General features: G+C 37.3%; 1 protein-coding gene across 12 annotated transcripts in view; it reads left to right on the top strand.

Annotated features, from left to right (window-relative positions):
• The window catches only part of ATG5 (autophagy related 5), a 336,061-nt gene that overhangs the window by 169,916 nt on the left and 145,954 nt on the right, over nt 1-20,191 (top strand). The gene's annotated exons all lie outside the window — the stretch shown is intronic.

Genomic DNA, 20,191 nt, shown 5'->3' with positions numbered 1-20,191 from the left:
TTCTCACATTCCACTTCATTCAGTGTATTTACATTATTGTGCTGCAGTCAGGTAGTATTGAGCTATCCATTTCTGAATTTTTACAATCAGTCCTGTTGCACAATCTGTATCCCTTCAGCTGCTATTACCCAATCTCTGCCCTATTTCTATCTCCTGATAACCTCTGTTCTTAACTGAAGTTCTCCAAGTTCATTCATTAATGTTAGTTCATATCAGTGAGACCGTGCAGTATCTGTCTTTTTGTTTCTGGCTGATCTCACTCAGCATAACATCAAGGTCCATCCACATTGTTACATGTTTCATTACTTTATTCTGTCTTATAGCTGGGTAATGTTCCATTGTTATGTACATACCACAGCTTGTTTAGCCATTCATCTGTTAATGGATATTTGAGCTGTTTCCATCTCTTGGCATTTGTAAATAATGCTGCTGTAAACATTGGTGTGCAAATGTCAGTTTGTGTCCTTACCCTCATGTCCTCTGAATAGATACCTAGCAATGGTATTGCTGGATCCTATGGCAATTCTATACTTAGCTTCCCGAGGAACCACCAAACTGCCTTCCACAGCGGTTGTACCATTTTCATTCCTACCAACAGTGAATAAGTGTGCCTCTTTCTCCACATCCTCTCCTGCACTTGCCCCTAGTACTTTAAATATTTATTCAACAGTCATGGAGAATCCTTCTTTAGTAAATATAGAGAAACAGCCTCTGTGCTGTGCTTATATCTTTGTGCACTTACCTTACATATACTGGCTGGTTAGTCAATATACAATAAATGAATGAGCTTAGGAGTGGTGGTCATTCAGACTTATATTATTATACAGTAATAATCATAATATAAATTCTTATTGTAGAATTCTGGGCTGGATTTTTAAGTAGACAATTACTTTCATTCTCTACTATGGCTCTGAAGTTGTAAGACAAAGCACTATGGAATATATAAAATAAACTAATCTTGTATTTGCATAGCACTTTATAGTTTGTGAACTATTTCCATACTGCCTCATTAGATCTTCACAACACCCCTGAGAGGTAGACAGGTCAAATGTATTCCTTTTTATAAGTGAGAACTTTTAAGCTTAGAAAATAATGACCAGAGAAAAGACACAACGCTATTGAGCAATAGAGACTAGAACTCAGATCTGTCAAAATATTATGTGCACATGCACACATTTTAAAGGAATATATTTTTGCAAGACGATGAATATATGTATTGAGGCTTTAGAAGTTGCATATGAAATTAATGTTTTATGGGTATAGATTAGTTCTATTAATGAAGACTTGGAGCAGTTACTTTGAATTTTAAAGGATTAAAGAAATATAGCCAGCATTCTTTTCTTTGATTTTATGTTAGTTTTGCTTTTATTTAAAATTTCCTTTTTCTATAATGTGTTTCAATGTTAAGTTTTACTTTAGTTTTTAAAATTAGTTGAAACTTATTAAAAATTAAGTTTTTATAATTTAGCAAAGTAGAACAGGGAGTCTATTTCTGGCACAGAGTGTGTATGGAGTGGTCTATAAGATAAGACTACATTAATAATTTGAGAATTTTTTAATCCAAAGGCTCAAGAAGTAGTCTTCAATTTATGCGTCTGACAGTTAATTTCAGTGTATGTGTATATATAATTGTGCATTAATGTGTGAGTACAGATATTAAGTTAACAGTTACACTTAGTTACTGCTTTGGGCAGGCACAAACTTGCATACTAGGGATATATTAATTCACAAAACAGTAACTGTGTTTGCTTTCATGGGGCTTAGAGTAATAGACTGAACAAACTTCATATAGAGAGAGTAAACTCCTTTTAATATGTTGCTATATTGAGTTTGGTAGTTTTTTTTATTATCTTGTGACGTCTTTATTTGGTTTTGCTATCAGAGTAATGCTAGCCTCATAAATGAATTCAATCTGTGAAGGATTGATGTTGCTTCTTTAATTATTCAGTCGAATTAATCGATGAAGCTACCTGGTCCTAGGCCCTCCTTTGAGTGAAGTTTTTGATTATTAATCAGATCTCTTTTTGTTTTTGCCATAGGTCTATTCAGGTTTGCTATTTTTTCTTCAGTCAGTTTTGTAGTTTGTGTCTTCCTAGGAATTTGTGCATTTCTTCTAGGGTTATGTTGATTTGTTGGCATACAGTTGTTCATAGTATTCCCCTGTAATCCTTTTATTTTTGGAAGGTTGATAATTACATCCCCTCTTTCATTTCTGATTGTAGTTATTTGAATGTTCTCTTTTTTCATTGTCATTCTAGCTAAAGGTTCATGAATTTCCTTACTCTTTTAAAGAACCACCTTTTGATTTTGTTGATTTTCCCCCTCATTTTTCTATTATCCATTTCATCTATTTCCTTTGTAGTCTTTGCTATTTCCTCCTTTCTACTTGCTTTGCATTTAGTTTGCTCTTTTTGTATTTTCTTGAGATGGAGGGTTAGGTTCTTGATTTGAGATCTTTCATCTTTTTTTAATATATAGTCATTCACAACTATTAATTTCCCTCCAAGCACTATTTAACCTGCAACCCGTAAGTTTTGGCATGTTGTGTTTTGTTTTCATTCATCTCAAGGTGTTTTCTTGCTTCTCTTGTGATTTCTTCCTTGACTCATTAGTTATTTAAGAGTATATTATTTACTTTGCACTTATTTTTGAAGTTCCTTCTGTGTTTATTTTATTTTTCTTCCATTGTGGTTGGAGAACATACTTTTTATGATTTCAGTGCATTTAGATTTATTGAGACTTATATTATGGCCTAACATGTGAGCTATTCTAGGAATGTTCCATGTGCAGTTCAGTTCCACAATTGTTCCATAGATGTCTCTGTATGCTAGTTGGTTTAGTGTTGCTGAAGTCTTCTCTTTCCTTGTTAGTCCTCTGTCTTGTTGTACTGTTCATTATTGAAAGTGGAGTGTCATGGTTAGGGACAGGTGTCAACTTGGCCAAGTTGTGGTACCTGTTCATCTGATTGGGCAAGCGCTGGCCTGTCTGTTGCAATGAGGACATTTCATAGGATTAGGTCATAATCACGTCAGCTACATCCACAGCTGATTCCATTTGTAATCAGCCAAAGGGGAGTGTCTTCTGCAATTAGTGATGCTAAATGCAATCATGGGAAGCCTTTTAAGGAGGACTCAGAGGAGACAGGTTGCATTCCTGCTTTGCTGGTGAGCCTCTCCTGTGGAGTTCATCCAGGCCATCCATTGGCGTCATTGGCTTCGCAGCCTGCCCTGTGGATTTTGGACTCTGCGTTCCTACGGTCACGTGAGACACTTTCATAAATTTTATATTTGCAAGTGTTCCCTGTTGATTCTGTTTCTCTAGAGAACCCTAACTAATACATCTTGGTACCAGGAGTGGTTCTTAAGGAACAGAATCTTAAAAATGGGTTTTTATGAATGGTTTTCTACTCTGACTGGGCTCAGAGACACTAAGGATTCTGATTCCCGTAATCAGAATGACACTCCCAGTCCATGGACTGAGTTAGCAAAGGAGATAGTCAAAATATCATCATTCGATTCTCCTAATGCTTCGCTTGTACGAAGCCAGACTCTGGGGGATAATGTTTTTGACACCTTTACAGAGTTTTGTAGAAATAAGAGTTATAGAGATGTTGGTTGGTTGTTGTTAGATACACTGTCTACATTAAAGGATGAAAGGGATGGGCTTAAGGCTTCAAACAAGAAGCTTAAGTGCCGTCTGAAAGATGTAGAGGTTTCTATGAGTATCCTGAAGGAAAATTTTATTTCCTGTAGCCGTAGACTTGAGATCTCTGAAAATCAGACTCAGAATCTTATTGTTAGAGTAGCAACTTTACAACGTAAACTGAAATCTCAGTCTTGCATGGTGTCTGCCATTAAAGTGAGGGCATTGATTGGAAAGGAGTGGGACCCTGAAAAACGGGATGGTGACATATGGATTGATAATGATGTTGGGGGTGAGGTTGAAACCCTAGACCATGCTGAGCCTTCTTTAGATAACCCTGTAATAGTCTGCCCTGAGGACATAGCCGCCCCACCTCCAGCCTGCCTTGAGGAATTGGCTACCCAACCTCCTCCTGAAGGGATTAGCCCTAGAGTTATTAATCCTGTTTCACCAGATGAAACTGCAAATGAAAGCACTGAAGCAAATGGCTTGGAAGATATTTCTAATTCTTTTCATGACCCACCCCCACCACCCCTCATTTCTTCTAGACCTATAACTAGACTAAAGTCCCAACAGGCCCCTAAAGGTGAGGTACAAAGTATCACACATGAGGAGGTACGTTATACTCCAAAAGCACTGTGTGAGTTTTCCAATTTATATAGACAGAAATCAGAGGAATATGTGTGGCAATGGATTTTAAGAGTGTGGGATAATGGTGGGAGGAATATAAGGCTGGATCAGGCTGAATTTATTGATATGGGCCCACTAAGCAGAGATTCTGCATTCAATGTTATAGCTAGAGCAGTTAGAAAAGGTGTTAACAGCTTGTTTGGGTGGTTGGTTGAAACATGGATCAAAAGGTGGCCAACATTACCTGAGGTTGAAATGCCAGAACTGCCCTGGTATAATGTAGATGAGGGGATCCAGAGGCTTAGAGAGATTGGGATGTTAGAGTGGATTTATCATGCAAAGCCTGCTCTTACACCCCAGGAATGTCCAGAGGATGCACCTTTTACCAGAACAGTGAGAAATAAGTTTGTGAGACTAGCACCATCATCCCTCAAGAGCTCTGTGGTTGCACTTCTCTGTAGGTCAGATATTACTGTAGGAACTGCTGTCACTGAGCTGGAATCCTTAAACACAATGGGGATGACAGGATCCCGAGTTGGCAGAAGCCAGGTGGCAGCACTTAATCACCAAAGACAGGGTAGACATGGGTATTATAATAGACAACAAACTCAAAGGAGGCATCAAAATTATATGACACGCAGAGATTTGTGGCATTGGCTAGTAAATCATGGGGTGCCTAGAAATACAATAGAAGGGCAGTCTACTAAATTCTTGTTGGAGCTGTATAAACAAAAGAGTTCTAGGTCAAGGAAACAGAAGTCTAACCTGAATTACAAAAACACAGAGTCACGGCCCCTTAACCAATTTCCAGACTTGAAACAGTTTACAGACCCTGAGCCCCTTGAATGAAGGGGAGGCCAGATCCCTATGGGGAAGAAACCTGTTACACTGCCACAAATTTATACTGTTAACCTTCCTCTAAGTCTTCCCCAAGGAGACCGACGGCCTTTTACCAGGGTAACTGTGCATTAGGGAAAAGGAAATGATCAGATATTTCGGGGATTATTAGACACTGGTTCAGAAGTGACATTAATTCCAGGGGACCCAAAACGTCACTCTGGACCACCAGTCAGAGTGGGGGCTTATGGAGGCCAGGTGATCAATGGAGTTTTAGCTCAGGTCCATCTCACAGTGGGTCCAGTGGGCCCCCGGACCCATCCTGTAGTTATTTCCCCAGTTCCAGAATGTATAATTGGCATAGACATACTGAACAACTGGCAGAAGCCCCACGTTGGTTCTCTAACTCGTGCAGTGAGGGCTATTATGGTGGGAAAGGCCAAGTGGAAGCCACTAGAACTGCCCCTACCAAGTAAAATAGTAAATCAAAAGCAATACCGTATTCCTGGAGGGATTGCAGAGATTACTGCCACTCTTAAGGACTTGAAAGATGCAGGGGTGGTGATTCCCACCACATCCCCGTTCAACTCTCCTATTTGGCCTGTGCAGAAAACAGATGGGTCTTGGAGAATGACAGTGGATTATCGTAAACTCAACCAGGTGGTAACTCCAATTGCAGCTGCTGTTCCAGATGTAGTATCATTGCTTGAGCAAATCAATACATCCCCTGGTACCTGGTATGCAGCTATTGATCTGGCAAATGCTTTTTTCTCAATAGCTATTAGTAAGGACCACCAGAAACAGTTTGCTTTCAGCTGGCAAGGTCAGCAATATACTTTCACTGTCCTACCTCAGGGCTATATCAACTCTCCAGCCCTATGTCATAATCTTGTTCGCAGAGACCTTGATCGTTTCTGCCTCCCACAAGACATCACACTGGTCCATTATATTGATGATATCATGTTGATTGGACCTAGTGAGCAAGAAGTAGCAACTACTGTAGATTTACTGGTAAGGCATTTGTGTGTCAGAGGATGGGAGATAAATCCAACAAAAATACAGGGGCCTTCCACCTCAGTAAAATTTCTAGGTGTCCAGTGGTGTGGGGCATGTCGAGATATCCCTTCTAAGGTGAAGGATAAATTGCTGCATCTGGCCCCTCCCACAACCAAAAAAGAGGCACAACGCCTAGTTGGTCTTTTTGGATTTTGGCGACAACATATTCCTCATTTGGGTGTGCTACTCCGGCCCATTTATCTAGTGACCAGAAAAGCTGCTAATTTTGAGTGGGGACCTGAACAAGAGGAGGCTCTGCGACAGGTCCAGGCTGCTGTGCAAGCTGCTCTGCCACTTGGGCCATATGATCCAGCAGATCCAATGGTGCTGGAAGTGTCAGTGGCAAATAGAGATGCTGTCTGGAGCCTTTGGCAGGCCCCTATAGGAGAATCACAACGCAGACCCTTAGGATTTTGGAGCAAAGCCTTACCATCTGCTGCAGATAACTACTCTCCTTTTGAGAAAGAGCTTTTGGACTGCTACTGGGCCTTAGTTGAGACTGAACGCTTAACCATGGGCCACCAAGTTACCATGAGACCTGAGTTGCCTATCATGAGTTGGGTGTTGTCTGACCTACCAAGCCATAAAGTTGGGCGTGCACAGCAGCACTCTATTGTAAAGTGGAAATGGTATATACAAGATAGAGCCAGAGCAGGTCCTGAAGGCACAAGTAAGTTACATGAAGAAGTGGCACAAATGCCCATGGTTTCCACTCCTGCTGCCACATTACCTTCTCTTTCCCAGACCAGAGCTATGGCCTCTTGGGGAGTTCCTTACAGTGAATTGACTGAGGAAGAGAAAACTCGGGCCTGGTTTGCAGACGGTTCAGCACGATATGCAGGTACCACCCGAAAGTGGAGAGCTGCAGCATTACAACCCCTTTCTGGGGTGTCCTTGAAGGACAGTGGTGAGGGGAAATCCTCCCAGTGGGCAGAACTTCGAGCAGTGCACCTGGTTGTTCATTTTGCTTGGAAGGAAAACTGGCCAGAGGTGCGTTTGTATACTGACTCATGGGCTGTTGCTAATGGTTTGGCTGGATGGTCAGGGACTTGAAAAGACCATAATTGGAAAATTGGTGACAAAGAGGTCTGGGGAAGAAGTATGTGGATAGACCTTTCTGAGTGGGCTAAAAACATGAAGATATTTGTGTCCCATGTGAATGCACACCAGAGGGTGACTTCAGCAGAGGAAGATTTTAATAATCAAGTGGATAAGATGACCCATTCTATGGATACCAGTCAGCCTCCTTCCCAGCAACTCCTGTTATTGCCCAATGGGCTCATGAACAAAGTGGTCATGGTGGTAGGGATGGAGGTTATGCATGGGCTCAGCAACACGGACTTCCACCCACCAAGGCTGACCTGGCTACAGCCACTGCTGAGTGCCCAATCTGCCAGCAGCAGAGACCCACACTCAACCCCCTATATGGCACCATTCCCCGAGGTGACCAGCCAGCTACATGGTGGCAGGTTGATTACATTGGACCACTCCCTTCATAGAAGGGGCAGCAATTTGTTCTAACTGGAATAGACACATACTCTGGATATGGGTTTGCTTTCCCTGCACGCAATGCTTCTGCCAAAACTACTATCCGTGGGCTTACAGAAGGCCTTATCCATCGTCATGGTATTCCACATAGCATTGCTTCGGATCAAGGAACACACTTCACAGCAAATGAAGTGCGGGAATGGGCACATGCTCATGGAATTCTCTGGTCTTACCATGTTCCCCATCATCCAGAAGCAGCTGGATTGATAGAACGGTGGAATGGCCTTTTGAAAACTCAATTACGGTGCCAACTAGGTGGCAAAAACTTGAAAGGCTGGGGTAATGTTCTCCAGGAAGCTGTGTATGCTCTGAATCAGCGTCCGCTGTATGGTGCTGTTTCTCCCATAGCCAGGATCCATGGGTCCAGGAACCAAGGGGTGGAAATGGGTGTGGTGCCACTCACTATTACTCCTAGTGATCCACTAGGAAAATTTTTGCTTCCTGTCCCTGTGACCCTGAGTTCTGCTGGTCTACAGGTTTTAGTTCCAAAACGGGGTGTGCTTTCTCCAGGAGAAACAACAGTGATACCACTGAACTGGAAGTTAAGATTGCCACCTGGCCACTTTGGGCTACTTATGCCTCTGGATCAACACACCAAAAAGGGGATTACATTATTGTCTGGGGTAATTGACCCTGACTATCAGAAAGAAGTAGGACTGCAACTACATAATGGAGGTAAAGAAGAGTTTTCTTGGAATATAGGAGATCCCCTGGGGTGTCTATTAGTACTACCATGCCCTGTGATTAAAATCAATGGAAAACTGCAACAACACAATCCAGACAGGACTACTAATGGCTCTGAGACTTCAGGAATGAAGGTTTGGGTCACCCCACCAGGCAAAGAACCACGGCCAGCTGAAGTGCTTGCTGAGGGGAAAGGGAACATGGAATGGGTAGTGGAAGAAGGTAGTGATAAATATGAACTTCGACCACGTGATCAGTTACAGAAACGAGGACTGTAATGCTGTTTTGTTTGTGTTATACAATTTAAGTTGTAAGATATCAATTTAAGAATGAATGTTGCCCAAGGATTTGCACCCTATTCTGGAGAGATTTAATGTGTTTCCAGTTATATGCAGGACAGTTGAGTATTGTCAGGTAAAAGAAAAAATGTGTGCTTATTTGTTTTCATTTGGAAATTAAGTATGGTCTAAGGTGATATATATATATATACATATATATATATGTATATATATATGTGCCAAGTTGGCAAGGGGTGGACTGTCATGGTTAGGGACAGGTGTCAACTTGGCCAAGTTGTGGTACCTGTTCATCTGATTGGGCAAGCGCTGGCCTGTCTGTTGCAATGAGGACATTTCATAGGATTAGGTCATGATCAAGTCAGCTACATCCACAGCTGATTCCATTTGTAATCAGCCAAAAGGGAGTGTCTTCTGCAATTAGTGATGCTAAATCCAATCATGGGAAGCCTTTTAAGGAGGACTCAGAGGAGACAGGTTGCATTCCTGCTTTGGCTGGTGAGCCTCTCCTGTGGAGTTCATCCAGGCCATCCATTGGCGTCATCGGCTTCGCAGCCTGCCCTGTGGATTTTGGACTCTGCGTTCCTACGGTCACATGAGACACTTTCATAAATTTTATATTTGCAAGTGTTCCCTGTTGATTCTGTTTCTCTAGAGAACCCTAACTAATACATGGAGTATTGAAATTTCCAATGGTTATTGTTAAATTGCCTATTTTCCCCTTCAGTTTTGTCAGTTTTTGCTTCATGTACTTTTGGGTTCTGTTGTTAGGTGTGTTTAATGTTTGTAATTGTTAAATCTTGTTGATGGTTTAATACTTCACCATTAAGAAATTCCCTTCTTCGTCTCTATCAACACTTTTTGTCTTAATGTATATTTGTCTCTTATTAATATATCCATTCCAATTCTTTTTTGTTATTGTTTCCATGGTATATCTTTTTCCATTTTTTACTTTTCAGCCTATATGTGTCTTTGCATCTGAAGTGTCTGTCTTGTAGACAGTGTATAATGAGGTCATGTTTTTAAAAATCCATTCTGCCAGTCTATACCTTTTTATTAGTGTTTATTCATTTACAGTGAATGTAATTCCTTATAGTATAGAATTTATTTTGCTATCATTTTGCTGTTTGTTTTCTCTATATATGTCATACATTTATGTTTTGCTATTTCTCCCTTACTGCTATATTTTGTGTGAAATATTTTCTGGTGTACCATTTTAATTCTCTTGTCATTTCTTTCATTTTTTCATTTTTATTTTTTATTTTTAGTTATATCTTAGTGGTTGTCCCAGGGACTGCAATTAACTTCTTAAGTTATGACAATCTAGTTTAAATTAATACCAATTAATTTTAGTAGTAGTTCACAAAAACTTTGTTCATATATAACTTCATCCCCTTCCCTTCCCCCTTTGTGCTGTTATTGCCTTGCAAATTACATTGTTATAGGTTGCATTTCTTTCAGCATAGTTGTCTTTTAAATCAGATAGCAGAAGAAAAATTACAAAAAACACTTTTATACTGTCTTTTCTTTTTATGTATGAAGTTACTTTTACTGTTACTCTTCATTTCTTAAAGTGAATTTGAGTTACTGTCTTGTGTCCTTTCATTCAGCTTGAAGGACTACCATTAACATTTCTTTTAGCAATAAATTCTTTCAGTCTTTGTTTTGGAATATCTTCTTACTCATTCATTTTTGTAGGAAATTTTTGCTGGTTGTAGAATAGTTGGTTGATGTTCTTTGTCTTTCAGTGCTTTATGTTATCCATTTCTTTTGGTCTCCACATTTCTGATGAGATTTAAACTGTAATCTTATTGAGTATTTTAGGTACTTTAATGAGTCACTTCTCACTTTTTCCAAGATTTTCTCATTGTCTTTGGATTTTGACCTTTTGATTATGATGAATATCCTATCTGCCCTTTTCTCTCTCTTGTCTCCTTCTGGGTCTTCTATTATGTGTGTGTTGGTGTGCTTGTTGGTGTCCCACCCATCTCTGAGACTTTGTTCATTTACTATATTATTTTCTCGCTGTGTACCTCAGATAATCTCAATTGACCTATCTTCCTGTTTGCTGATTCTTTCTTCTAGCCTGCCTAGATCTGTTCTTGAGTCCCTCATTTTAATGATTTATGTTTTAACTTTAAAATTTCTATTTGGTTTGTTTTTTATAATTTTTCTCTCTCTGTGGCTGTTCTCCCTTTCCTGAGACACCATTCCTATACTTTCGTTTAGTTCCTAGACATGGTTTTCTTTTGTTGTCTGTACAGATTTAATATAGCTGATTTAAAATCTCCATCTAGTAAGCCTAGTGTCTGGTCTTCCTTGGGGATAGTTTCTAGCGATTGATTTTTTTCCCCTGTGTCTGGGCCAGACCTTCTTGTTTGTTTGTATGTCATAATTTTTGTTGTTGAAAATTGGGCCTTTTATTTTAATATAATGAAGCAACTCTAGAAATAAGTTTTTCCTCTTTCCTAGGTTTGGTTTTGTTGTTGGTAGGTTTTGTTATTGTTGCTGTTTGTTTGGTGACTTTCCTGAACTATAGGGTCTTTACTTACTGTCATGTGTGATCACTGAAGTCCCTGCTCAGTTAGCTTAATGATTACAAGAGTTTTCTTTAATTGCCTGAAACCAGTAAGCTCTATCTTTGCAGAGGGACTCTGAACATGTTCAGGCATGCCTTCTGCACTCAGACAGGCTTTTTTTACTACTCTACCCTAGCTTTAACTTCCTGCTTGTAAGAGCCTCAGCGTTAATCAGAAGTAAGAGTTTAGGGCTTTTACAGATCTTTCCTGAGCATATGCACAGTTCTTCACATGCATGTGGCTTCTAGATTTCTAGGAATACGTTGGAGCTTTTCAAAGATATCCCTATGGTTATCATTCTGCAGTTTTTCCTTTAAATTTTTTGTTAGCTTATTATTTGCCCCAGTTGTTACTGTCCCTCAGGCAGCTATAAGGTTAAATAGTTGCCACTAATTTTTTTTTTTGACCAATGCTGCTGGAGAAAAAGGCTGTTCATACTGGGTGAGCTCTGAGTAAGGTCAAATTAAGTCTTGTGAGTGGGGTTTTCCACAGAATTGCCAGACAAGTCATATAATGATAGTTCTCTGTGAGTGGGGCTTTGAAAGAGCTTCAACCGCATTTGGACCCTTCCAGTGGCTGCCAGCTGCTGGTTTTCATTATGATTGTGGACTATTGATTTTTCAAAGCTACCATGGAGGTGGAGAAAGAGGCGAGAGGATGGGATTAGGCCAAGTTAAAACATCACAAAGTTCACTGTGCTTGTCTACCTAGATTGAGCCATTTTCCTTAAATAAATGCACTCAAGGATGATATAAACCTTTGTTTAATTCTGAGAGATTTTTTTTAAATTTATTTTAATTAACTGTGCTTTCATTGCTTTATGGAGGAGAGGATATTTGAGGCCCTTACTCTGCCATTACCAATGGTATCACTGTCTCTAATGATTCTTAATCTCCAGGTTTAGCTAAGTAAATTTTGTAAAAATTTGGAGAAGAGAATAAAGACTGATTCATTTTCTAAGCTTTTTTTTTTTTTTTACATGGGCAGGCACTGGGAATTGAACCCAGGTCCTCTGGCATGGCAGGGAAACATTCTTGCCTGCTGAGCCACCGTGGCCCGCCCTCTAAGATTTTTTGATGTGTTCTTTTTCATTTTTTCTTAAAACATAAAAATTTAATATCTCAATATATTGCTTAAGAACCAAGTATTCCTTTAGATGATGGCATGAGCTTCTTTGTAAAAGTTGTATATATTCTTGATTACTTTGCAAATTTGTTTTCCCAAGTAGATTTCCTGATAAAGAACCTTGAAACTCTGAATGAATTGGAGTACTTTTAATTTGGTAAATCTGAAGTTTATATCCCAATTAGCTGCTTGATTGGGACATTCACCTCACAGTATTCACCTCACATCTCTGGCCTCAGTTTTTTCATTTGTAAAATAGAAATGATATTTCAGAGGGTTGTTTTAGAGATTAAATGAGGTAATGTTTAAATACAGTATATATCTGATCCCTAGGAAGTAGCTTGTAAATTATATCTATTTACCATTATTAGAATTATGTTATTGACTTGAATGATTGCGATTTTGCTGAGTTATTTTATCAGCAGGGATAATGGCTTACTATGCCTACTATATTTATTTTACGTCTAATGGAACATACATAGCAAATAGCTGATTCTATTTATTGATGTATTTCCTGCCTTAGAATAGTCTTTCCCATGAGTTTCTAATTGGTCCCAAAAAGCTACTTCCCACCATTACCAAATACTTAGTGCTGTTTGAATGCCCCTATTCCTTTATCATGTTTTTTTTTTTTTAACTTTTTTTTATTGTATACTGTAAAATATACAAAGCAAAGAAAGAAAAAAGCAATAATTTTCAAAGCACTCTTCAGCAAGTAGTTACAGGACAGATCCCAGAGTGTGTCATGGGCTGCCTTACAGTCCTCTCAGATTTTTCCTTCTAGTTGCTCCAGAATACAGGAGGCTAGAAGAAATAAATTTTTTAAAAATCACGATCGACTTTTTTTTGTGAGAAATAACGTATATAGAAAAAAAGCAAAAGAATTCAAAGCACAGCACAACAGTTAGTTGTAGAATATATTTCAGAGTTTGGTATGGGTTACAGTTCTACAATTTTAGGTTTTTACTTCTAGCTGCTCTAAAATACTGGAGACTAAAAGAAATACCAGTTTAATGCTCCAGCTGTCATATTCGTTTGTTAAATTCTACGTTCTCTATATAACTCCACCATCACCTTTGATCTTTATGTCCCACTCTTTAGGGGTATTTGGGCTATGGCCATTCTAATTTTTTCATGGTGGAAGGGGCTGTCAGTAATATAGGGAGATGGAACTAGCTGATGTTTTGGAGAGGCTGGGCTCTCTAGGTTTTAGAACTTATCTGGTCCAGGGACCCATCTGAAGGTTGTAGGTTTCTGGAAAGTTACCATAGTGCATGGAACTTTGTAGAAGCTTATATGTTGCCCTAGGTGCTCTTTAGGATTGGCTGGAATAGTTTTGGTTGGGGTTTGGCAAGTTATGATAGGTAGAAATGTATAACTGAAGCTTGTGTAAGAGTGACCTCCAGAGCAGCGTCTCAACTCTAGTTGAACTCTCCCAACCACTGATACTTTATTAGTTACACTTCTTTTCCCCCCTTTTTTGGTCAGGATGGAATTGTTGATCACACGGTGCCAGGGCCAGACTCGCCCCTGGTAGTCATCTCCTATGCCATCAGGGATCTTTTGTCATTTTGCTTCATCTTCTTAGACTTGGTTTAGAAACATTTTTTTTATCAGTTTCTTAGAATTGTACATTCTAATGTACTGGAACCATTTCTGTTTATCTCCATTTTGCCATTTTCACTGACTTTAACTTAGTTCATGTCACCTGTCTCCTAGCTTAAGTATTTTAGTGATTCTTAGTATATCTTTTGGCCTCCTTTATCTCCCTCCAGTTTACAACTCTTACACCGATGCTAGTTTCATCTTCCAAACACAGAGCTAGACTCCATTCAAATAATACCATGTGTTCTTCTCCCAAATATACTTGATGTTTTATTTTCTTACTCCGGTCACTCCTCCTAGGAAATGTCCGACTCCCAGCCTGCTTCTAAACTCTCCTCAAATATCACCTTTCCCAAGAAGTCTGTTGATTTCTCCACATGTGCCCCCAACCCTTGATACCATTGAGAAGTCATGTCTTCTTTCTCTGTACTCTGTTTTAAAACATTTCCTCTGGCTTTAATATGGGAGATATAATTAATAGAATATTAGAGCTAGAAGAAGCCTAGGCATCATCTAATTCAACCCTCTAATAGAAGTAAGACAAGTTGTACAGAATTGATATATGCAGTGTTAAACAGGATATTTAATGGCAGAGGCAGGAAAATAACTTGGATCTCTAGCCTAGTTCCCCCCACCCCATACCAGTATTGTGATGTAGTATAGACATTTCATAAGCCATTTTGCAATATTTCACGATGATTCTGTCAGTCTCCTTAGCATCTTTGTAAGCAATAACCTATGCATTCCTCAAAGGCAAGAATTGAATTCTCTGTGTTTTTATAAATGGTGCTTAGAGACTGTTCCCTACCATAATGAATGAATGAATGAGAGAGAAAAAAACTAATTTACTTGAAATTTTCCCTAGTGACCTTTTAAAAGAAAAGGTACACTGAGGCCTGTAGGGGGCAGCCCAACACAACGAGGTTTGATTGCTCTTGCTAAATAGGCTGTTTACTATTCTCTGAGATTTTTTTAAGATTTACATTGCTTCCTATGTGGATTTCTGAAAAATGAAAGCAATTGTTAATTATAAGATGATTTGCTGGGTATGTTTTGAAACTGTTTTCATGTGTAGGAATGTGAACTCTTTGATATATATGACTTGCTGTTTTGTTTTTAAAGCAGATGAAACAAATTATATTAGATATTTTTATTTCTTTATTCATGAATTTCAAAATAACAATTGTAATCTGAGGACAGAAGTCCCTAATTTATAGCGGGAGAAACTAATATATGTCAAGTTGATATGTTATCCCACACCACTAGAGTTATTAAAATGAAATCAGCATCTTCTCATTACTAATTATTGTATTAAGCCAGGTCATTATTTTGTTTAATATTTTCAAGATTAATTTTTAAATATTGCTTGTTATTAAAGCAAGCTAATGAATGAATAACAATAACAGTAATAGCTAACTTTTGTTGAGTATTTCATTGAGTGTCATGTACTATTTTAAATATTTTACATGAATCGATTTATTTAATCCTCATTTTAATCCTTTGCCTCATTCTATAGATGAGGTCATTGAAATAAAGATAAACGGGCCCCAGGGTCACTGAGTTGTAGCAAGTGGAGAAAACTAGTATTCAGTCTAAGGCAGTCTGACACACATGAAGCTTCTCTCCTTCTTCCAATTCTCTCGTTCTCTGTGTTCCATCATTTTTCTTTTAATAGAGAAAATGAATGGGTAGAAAGTAAAACATCTTCCCTTTGGGGTGAAGAGATTGAAACAGAATGCTGAAATTGAGTTTTCCCTCTTACTATTTACAGTCTAGTCTTTTTCTAATTACTAGTTAAGGAATTTTTAGTGATCACTTGAAAACGTGAACTCTCAAATTTAGGGGTAGAATGTTACTTCTCATGTTTATGCATACGGTGCTATGAGATAGTTTTAGAAGCCAGAATAGTAAATACTTGATTTTAAAAGAGAGGCACTTAGATTATGATAAAAAGATTTTAGTTGTTATTTCACTACAAATGGATTTGTTAGCCCCCACAAAAGAAATTCTTGTTTATAACAAGATGCTTAGTATGATACTATAACAAGTACACATTAAGCTTACTGTTATTCATGAGTTTATTTGGTCCTCATTTTCTTTCTCATTCTTGCCTTTTGATCCTTTACCTATTCTTAATACATCTTTGAGAATATAAGTAAATACATTAAAAATAGGTGAGACTCCAGTTGTTCAGTTTTGAAATTTGATAAAAGCTTAGTTGTTAAATTTGAAGTAGCTTAAAAAGTTATAACTGTTGGGTAAAATGAGTCCACAGCTAATTATTCAATTTTTTTTCACAAAATAAATTCTTAGTGTAAAATCATAAGAAAATATTTTAAAATTAAAATTAGCTACCTGATTATTATTTTTTAAGCACCTCAGATAACAGCTAATGTTTTGAGTTTCTATGAGAAATTGTCAGGTCTGTTAATACGTGCCAGAGAAAACCTACACCTTTGGACTGTCAGCCATTCCTATTGCTGCTTTGGGTTTTGGCTTAGAGTCCTCCCATTTTTGTATAAGTGAGTTAGACTTTATTTTCCCAATTTACTGCTGGTCTAATAAAGTCTATATAGTTGTCCTAAGAATGTTTATTATTCAAAAAGATATCCAAGACCCAAGTCGACTTTTTTAATGCCACTGTCACTTATTTCTTTACCTTTTGTTTCCATCAGGGAGAATACCAGTATTAGAAATGATCCTGTTTAGCTTCATCATTCAGACTATTGACAGTTTCAAGGTATAAGAAAATCTGCTTGATCACATATCTGTTCCAGTAGTGAAAACTACCTTCTGATTTTTTTTTCTGTTCTTCTCATAAATGATTTTCATATAACATACCAGAACACACAACACCTGTTTCTTAAGAACAGAATTAGTTGGCTTTGATTCTTATTAGTGGTTCCTTCTTTGGGGTAAATATGAGAGTTGCTTTTGGTCTAATTACTCATACTTTTTAAGTAACAGCTTGCTAATAATTGCAAGTAGGTAACTTAGGATCATTCAGAAATATTAGAAGGAGAAATCCACATGAAAATACGAAGACTAATATAATATTCTTCATTTCTGACCTGAGCCTAGACGATTTTGCTTGACATTTCATATCAGGGCATCATACTCAGTTGTTGGGTCAATCCTGTTTTTGCTTTTAATTTTCAAGGTTTTGTGAGATTTTATACTTTTTTTGCTACCTGGTCTCTGTAGATTGTTTACAGTAATAGAAGTGCTAAAAATATATTATAAATGCAGATATATATGTAAATATATTGATATATACATTGATCATGACACCACATATAGGTGCAGATATTGTTATATATACATACTTGAAATCCCTCAAGTCTTTAAGCAAATTGTTTCTTTTGCAAATTGATTTTAATGTATTACAATGTTAATCTCATTTAATAACTATGGTCTAATATGAATTCCGAATTGTGTTACCTGACTTCAGTGTCTTAGGTGCATTTCACAGAATAAACCCCTTTTTGAACAGAATGTATCTCAGAAGTTTTGCTTCAGAAGAGGCTGTTGATTTAAGGGGAGATCAGTCCTGCTTCAGTTTAGAGGAAGTAAAGGATGGGGAAGAGGTCTCTTAATGAAATGATTCTGATTATAATTCAACAGCATTGGATCCACAGTTGCAAATGATATTTGAATAGACCTTATGCCTCCTTGGGTGTGATATTTTCATGAAAGTCACCTGTCTTCATTACATATGTAGTGACATGATTATGTACACAACGTAAATTAATTAAAGTTCTAAGAGTTTTGAAATTATATGAGTTGATAAGCTGAAGATTTATGAGTACTGCATTCACTGGTGAGTTGTATTTTACTCACTGTGGTTGAGTTGATTTGCATGAAACTTTAAATTTGAAATGTAGAAAATTGATATTTATTAAGAAATAGAATATCAAAGCTAAAGACCCAGAAATTAAACAAAGTACCTTTTTTGGGGGGGGGGTGCACATGGTCCTGGAATATTATAACTTTTTTTTTTTTTTCATGGGCAGGCACTCAAGAACTCTGCCACTGTGCCACCTTTGCCTGCTTTTGTCCTTAGTCTTAATATTAGATTTGTCTAGATTTTCCATGCACAGTTAGGGGAATAGACGTTATTTCATGTATACAAAAGGAAATAATTCATTTCTCTTGTTTAAAGTTTAAAAGAAGTAATATATTTCAGTTAGTCCTTCTACCCTTTTGATCTTTCCTTTCTCCCTGTTCTATTACTCCCTCCTTTTTATTTTTCTTCATCTTTCTTTCACACCTTTCCTCCCTCGCTGGGCTCCTCTTCTCTGCCTACTAAATCTGAAGTGCTTTTTACTACATAGTAAAGCATTTCCTATTTTAATTAAAGTTTTGAGGTTTACTTTTAAAAGTAGACCTTGGCCAAAGGAAAAATACCTCTATTAGCTTATGTTTCAAATCCTTTTCATCATGATGAGCATAATTATCTGTTACTTTTAAGAAGTAAACCATAACTAATTTCTGACTCTGCATAAATGTTTAAAGTAACTTAGAACCAGTTTGGGACAGTTCTGACATCTGCTTATGTAATGCAGCATCCATACTCTTCACTAGGTGTTCATTTTAGCTATAGATGCTTCATATAAAACAGGGTAGAGTAGCTTTCAAAAGGAACAGCACATCAAAGTGCTTGAACTCTGGTTTTTACTTTGCTTGAGCGACGCTTAATGGAATAGAATTAACACATTTGTTTTTCCCCCAATCACATTATCATCTTAAAGCTTTTGATAATTTTGATTTCCATGCCTTTCTAAACCCTGTCTTATATAGTTTCATTACTTTGGAATGTTTTAACAGTTAATGATCACATTAAATATTAATGTAATGAATATTCTGTGTAATGAGGAAGACTTCTTTTAATTGTAATTAATTCTGAGAAATAATGCTGCTTTTGGAATAATAAATTAAATTATTTGAGTAAAGTACCATATTTTAAGTCAAAATGCTATACTTTTTTTTACTTATTTCTGTGATTTGCCATATAATTATTCATGAGGCCAAGTGTTACATCTTTTAAGACCTGGTTTCTAAAAGGGCTTAAAAATAAGTGCAATGATAATAGCTTTTGCCATAATGTATCCTCTTTTTCTAGTGAATGAATTTTTTGAAGCAGAATGTTTTTTGTTGAACCCCTCACCACAGTCTCTTTTCCATTTCTCAGATGGATAGCTGTCTTATTACACAAGACTTAGATTAATCTTTGTATAGGATCCTCTTAGAACCCTTTTTAAACATTACTACCTTAGAGTACTAAATAGCAAAATGTTTATACTGTTTTGACGCTCCCATTATAGAAAAGACATACGTGTTTTGACTTACTTGAACGTTTTGGATTATTATCTTGAAATAGATACTTTGGGGATACATCAACCTACTTTAAATTCTGTAGACAGAGTCTCTATTTATATATTCTGTTCTGTTCCAAAAATTCAAGAGTCAGTTTTACGGAGGTAGGAAGGAACCTATAATATAAATGATAGCCTCCTTCCTAGGATAACACATGTAAGTAATACTGAAATTGAAGTATGGTATCAGTTCTGCATTTACAGCATTATTCTTTTATCCTTCCAGATTCTAACTTAAGAATTTGTGAGAGGAAGAGTTCCCTCTTCCTGCAGAGCCTCTCCTCAATGTGTGATTTTGGAAGGGTCCAAACTCATAAAGACTGAAGTAGGGAGTTGAAGAGTTCCTTGACTTCCCTCACAGATGGGGAGGTTTCTAAGGAAGCTCAGCAACAGTAGATGTGATGAATCTAGTATGGACAACACTTTTTTGTGAACCAGACACTATACTTAGTAATGTAGATTACTTGTTTCATATTATCCCTTATTATTAAGCTATATATATATTTTAGCAAGCCGTTTTTTAATAGCATTTTGTAATTTCAAAACTTATGTGCTTCCTTTTTAAAAATCAATGAGTTTTGTTAAACAGTAAGGCAGATTATTTGATTGCCCAAGATTACTTAGAGTTGCCATGATGTCACATAATTTGTTTTTTTTTTTAGGAAATCTTGATTTTTCTGAATTGATGAGGGCAGGATTATTTCTCTGTTCCTTTTTACTTTGTAGCTCTTAAAATTTTTTTTTTTGAAATAAAATGAATGTTTTTGGAAAACTCAGTTATAAAAAGAACATAATCAGTATGATGAATAGTTAT

Source organism: Tamandua tetradactyla, chromosome 5, assembly GCF_023851605.1.
Source record: "Tamandua tetradactyla isolate mTamTet1 chromosome 5, mTamTet1.pri, whole genome shotgun sequence".
In the NCBI taxonomy this organism is placed as follows: domain Eukaryota; kingdom Metazoa; phylum Chordata; class Mammalia; order Pilosa; family Myrmecophagidae; genus Tamandua; species Tamandua tetradactyla.
This window is presented reverse-complemented; position numbering and strand designations above follow the sequence as displayed.